The following is a 6,000-nucleotide window of genomic DNA, read 5'->3' on the forward strand; positions in this document are numbered from 1 at the left end:
TTAATTTTTTCACACAGTTCAGAAATTTGACTGTGGTTTTGTTCTTTTCAGTGAAGAAATACATATTTGGTCGTTTAAAAGGTTTAATAAACCGGGACATTGTGATTGAGTGTTTTGTTTTTCAACAAGACTAATGTTTGGTATATTTATGGACGACATTTACAGTTTTACAGGTACTGTTATTTTAATTAAGAATGTAATGCTTCTTTTTGTAACTTCATTGCGGTGTAAAAGCGTTGACCGTGCGCACATTTTTAGTACAAAATGTACTTCGCTCAACGCTTTTACACCCCAATAAAGTTACAATAAGGAGCATTAAATTCTTAAATGAAACGTACATCTAAAGTAATTATTATCTGAACGCTTGAATTCAGGATGCAATTAAAATTTTTATGTGAGATATATATATTTGTCTAAAATATCATTTGAAGTTTATATTTATATTCGTCATTTGAATGTTGTAGTTTAAACATAATATTTATAGTGGAGTGGATTTATTGCAATTTAAAACCCCTTTCCACTTTGCAGTTGCGAGTGCTGCCTCGTTATGGTTTTTATACTGCAACTAGTTTTGTTTATTTCCTAAATAGAGTACATGTAACATATATATAGCTATATTTTGTGCAATGTCAATTTCATCGTGGATCTCTTTTCCTACAATCAGGGGTTTCTTAAAGGAGAAAAATAAGTTTTGAATTAGTTTTACAATTTAAATAGCTATCAATGTATTAATTTAAGTTGCAGTAAAAAAACAATATTAGGTCAATGTTAGAAAAATATTAACCTCGCCCTTCCCCAGTTTCTCAGCCTCATACAAAAAGTTTATATTTTTCTGACATTGACCAAATATTGTATATTAGCCTGCCCTTTTTTTTGAAATATACAAGGGTGTTTTTATGTGCAAGAGATATGGCTCTATATTAACACGGGTCGGTCATTTATCGTGCATCTCCGATACACCATACTCGCAATTGGTCTCAGTCCCTGAGAGTTTATTGCCGGAACGGAGATCGAATCAGGAATGTCTGTGTTAGAAGCCCGATGCAATAACAACTATACCACAGCTCTCTAATATGCAACTGTGTTGCAGATCTAATTAATCAAAAAGACATGTTTATCTGCTTTTTTAGAGTCTACTCGATAAACTGTTTTATGAAATATTTACTTTTAATAGCCATTTAAAAATATGTTTAACCATGTATAAGCCGATGGGTTAAAACTGTTTGAAACAATAACTAGGAAGGAGTAACTTCCCTTGAAAAAAATATTAAATAGTATATTTTGGGTGATTCACCATCCCATGGGTATTCTTTATTGCCTTTTTATTTAAATATCGCATAAAAACTAACATTGTAAAGAAAATATTCTTTAAAAAACTGGAATTACTCAATGAAAATATTTATTGTAAAACAGTGAATAAGTATAGCAGTTTTGCGTTACAATTGTGTCACACATATTTTATCAAAAATAGGTAAGTTTCATGAAGCAGCGACACGAGATTCTCTCGCGAGATAACTTTTGATAATCGAACCTACTATAGAAGTAGGATTATTACTATTTATTAGGATGTCAACAAAAACTCGAGTATCGATTACCAAAATGATACTCGACTAATAGGTTTCCTGTTATTACTTTCTTAAGTTTAAACCAAAAAAAAAAAAATATTGGGAGCGCTTCCTGGGAAATAAGATATGAATAAAAATTAAAATAAAATACGAATGTTTGCGTTTAACTGTCATTTAAAATTTCTCCAAACAGATGTAGATGCGATATATATGAAAACGAGCATTTTTCCAAGTCTTACACTCCCCACCTTTGTACCGTCAGAGCATATATTTTCATCAGCAGGACTGTTAGTTATCAAGATATGATACTTTAAATAAGTACAATTGTTTTGCACCCAGTACAAATTATAAATGGTATCTAATCATCACCCCTTTGTTGATTATTAAATCCGAATTAAATGTGTTTTTTCACGGTTCCCAAACACTGATATTTGAGTAACACTTGTTCTATAGATATTAATTACTTACTTGATTAGATTATTACCAGTTTCCATAAAAGTGAAATAGTAAATGAGCTATTAATTATGGTACATTGTATAAAATTCTTCGGACTATTACATGTATCTTGTCCTTGGTAATAATGTTGAGAATTTTACGATCATAAGACAACGACCCACAAAACAGATTATTGGTAAAATTTTGTGGGTTTCCATTTTTTAAATGTGTTACCGAGTGAGTAAATCCTACAAGTAATCGATTAGTAAATCTTCACCGAGTTGACATCCCTACTATTTATTTATTCTAATTATAATAATTATTATCCTTTAACTTGCAGTTGATAAAATCGAAACAAATATCAACATCCGTATTAGAATTGTATTTTTGTGGAGAGTTGTCTCATTTGCAATTATACCACATCTTCGGTTTTTTTTTATATTTACAACGTCATATAAAGCTTTTAGCCATGATTGTGTAGTTTAATCTTTGTTGCTGGTTGATGTCTATCTTATATGCATTTTGTATAACCTCTTAGCTTTAATCTAACTGGTTGGTTTTTGTTTGTTATATCAATAGTTTTACATTTAATTATACCGGAGTATGTTATAGCCTTATATACTAAATGGTGGTTGTGCATTGTTCAGGCCATGCAGTGTTATAAAAGTTTAATTGCTCTCCTTGTTTAGGCTTTGATTTCTGTAACGATATGTATATGTTTATAGTGCGCCCCATAGATTATCACTGAGACTGACGACGTTGTACACGTACATGATGTAACTGTTTGGAATTATACTTGTGTGCCTAAACTATTGTTTGTACTTCTTATTGCCCTCATATCGTAGGAATAACGATACATGGTGTCAGATGTGGTTGCAAACGAACAATATAAATCATATTAGTGAATTATGTGCACCGAAAAGTTTATAAATAACATTTGAAGCGAGACGCCAGCATCCCGGCATTGTTTGGATAATACGTTTTGTTCAAGGACATACAATTCGCTATGTACCGTGAGTTATTTATGACTTGTTAACAATTTATATTCGAAAAACATTCTCAATTATTGAAGAAAACTGTTCATATAAATTATATTATCAAAATGGCTGATAATGAAGCTGAAGTGGTCGCTGAGGCAATAATTTCTACGGAACGCATAATTAACACTAATCTGCCGTTTCCACAGAAATTGGATTTTCGAGGAAACATTGCTACAAATTGGAAACGTTTTAAACGAATGTGGACTAATTATGAAATTGCAACAGGATTAGAGAAGCAAGAGGGCAAAACAAGAACTGCTACGTTCTTAACGTGCATTGGCGCAGATGCGCTAGTAATTTTTGACGGATTCGTGTTTGCTAACGAAGTTGAAACTAATGATATAGATGCCGTTATTGAGAAATTTGAGAACTTTTGCATTGGTAAAACAAACGAAACTTATGAGAGATATTGTTTCAACAAACGAGACCAAGAGCAAGGTGAAAACATTGATACATATGTTGCTGCATTACGCACATTAGTCAAAACATGTAATTATGGCACAATAGAGGAAAGCTTAATTCGAGACAGAATAGTAATTGGCCTACGTGAAAATTCAACAAGAAAGAAGTTGTTACAAGATGCGAAACTGACTTTAAATCGGTGTGTAGACGTTTGCCGAGCAAATGAGAAAACTAGCATCCAAATGAAGGACATTTCACAAGAAGAGGTCCAGTATGTGAGGAGACGGGATCAGAAACCGAGAAAAAACTTTACTCCGAGACCGCAAAACGATAAGAAGTTCGATGATTGCAAATATTGTGGTAGACAACACGTGCAGAAAAGAGAAGCATGTCCAGTATGGGGCAAAACATGTGGAAAATGTGGCAAGTCAAATCATTTCAAAATCAAATGTGAATCCGGAAGAACGACTTCGAGTGCAAATAAGCCGAAATTTAGACAAAAGAACAGAAGAACCGTACACAACATCGAACAATCCGATGATGAAAATATGTCCGATGAAGAATATATGTTCATTGTTGAAGACGTAAATACCGTTGGACTAAAAAGAATAAATGCAATTATGAATGTTCAAAACAAGCAAGTTAAGTTCCAACTCGACTGTGGATCGACTGTCAATGTTCTTCCGACAAAAGACTACAAGAAGATATTCAATGATAAAGAACTTGTGCAATTAAAACCGTCAAATCAGACACTTGTTATGTTCAACAAGACCGAAACTAAACCTGCTGGAAAGAGGAAAATCACAATAGTCAATCCGAAGAATAAGAAATGGTACAGTTTAGAATTCGTAGTTGTAACTGGAAATGTACAGCCGATTCTAGGATCTGAAGCGATTCAGAGGATGAAATTAATTACTGTGAACAAAGTTAATATTCACAATGACAATATTTCGAAAGTAGATGATAAAACTGAAAATCAAAGAACTGATAGCACTGTAAGTGTTGTATCAAAACAGATGCTTGAAAAGCAATATCCAGATGTGTTTAAGGGAGAAGGAAAGCTATCCAGAAAACTGAAATTAGACATTGATGAAACCGTTAAGCCAGTCAAGCTCGCTACACGGAAAGTGCCAGTTGCACTTAGAGACAAAATAAAAAATGAACTCGATACTTTGATTGAAAAAGATATCATTTCACAAGTTGATGTTCCGACCGATTGGATATCGTCGATGGTTGTTGTTACGAAATCGTCCGGGAAAATAAGACTTTGTATAGACCCGAAACCACTGAATGAAGCGTTGAAAAGGAATCATTACCCGACTCCGACGATCGACGACTTGTTACCAGATTTAGAAAAAGCAAGATGGTTCTCAGTAGCAGATGCAAAAAACGGATTTTGGCATGTGCAGTTAGAGGAAGAGACTAGTTACTTGACAACTTTCGGAACTCCGTGGGGACGATACCGATGGAAGAGAATGCCGTTCGGTATATCGCCAGCGCCCGAGGAATTCCAGCGTAGAATGGATGAAGCGCTCGAGGGATTAAAAGGCGTGAAAGTTATTCATGATGATATCTTGATATATGGTTGCGGAACTAACGACAAGGACGCACAAGAAGATCACGATAAGAACCTGATAGGGTTAATGGATCGTTGTAGACAGAAAGGTTTGAAACTTAATAAAGACAAACTGAAACTAAGATTACAGGAAGTTAGCTATCTTGGTCATAGAATTACCGCTGAAGGACTGAAAATAGACTCCGAAAAAGTGAAAGCAATTACAGAAATGCCGATACCTGAGGACCGACAAGCAGTTCAGAGACTTTTGGGCATGGTGAACTATGTACAAAAGTTTGCACCATGTCTATCCGAAATCACCGCTCCACTTAGACAATTGCTTAAGTCCGAAAATGATTTCAAATGGGATCCTCACGTACACGGACTATCATTTGATCAGATAAGAACCGTATTGTCAAATACACCGGTACTTCGATACTTTGATGAAAAGAAAGAAGTCATTTTGCAGTGTGATGCATCGAAATCAGGACTGGGTGCTTGCTTGTTGCAGGAGGGACAACCAGTATGCTATGCGTCGAGAGCATTAACACCAACCGAAGAAAACTATGCTCAAATTGAAAAAGAATTACTAGCAGTAGTTTTTGGAATGGAAAAATTTGAAACATACACATATGGAAGAAAAATCGTCGTCGAATCGGATCACAAACCGCTGGAGATTATATGTAAGAAAGTTTTGCTTACCGCTCCGAAACGACTACAAAGAATGTTGTTACGCTTACAAAAGTTTGAATATGTTGTTGTTTTCAAACCAGGTATTGAAATGTACATGGCAGATACATTGAGTAGAGCATACATTAACAAAGAACTAAGTGGACAAGATAAAAGATCGGAAACCGAGAAGGAAGTTGAAACTGTGAATGCGATTCAATTCTTACCGATCACCGCCGAAAGGTGTAAAACACTACAATCAGCTACCGCAGAAGATGAAGAACTTCAAATTCTTTCGAAAGTTATAAAGAAAGGATGGCCGATTAACAAGGAT

This window comes from Mytilus galloprovincialis, chromosome 14 (genome assembly GCF_965363235.1).
Source record: "Mytilus galloprovincialis chromosome 14, xbMytGall1.hap1.1, whole genome shotgun sequence".
Lineage (NCBI taxonomy): Eukaryota > Metazoa > Mollusca > Bivalvia > Mytilida > Mytilidae > Mytilus > Mytilus galloprovincialis.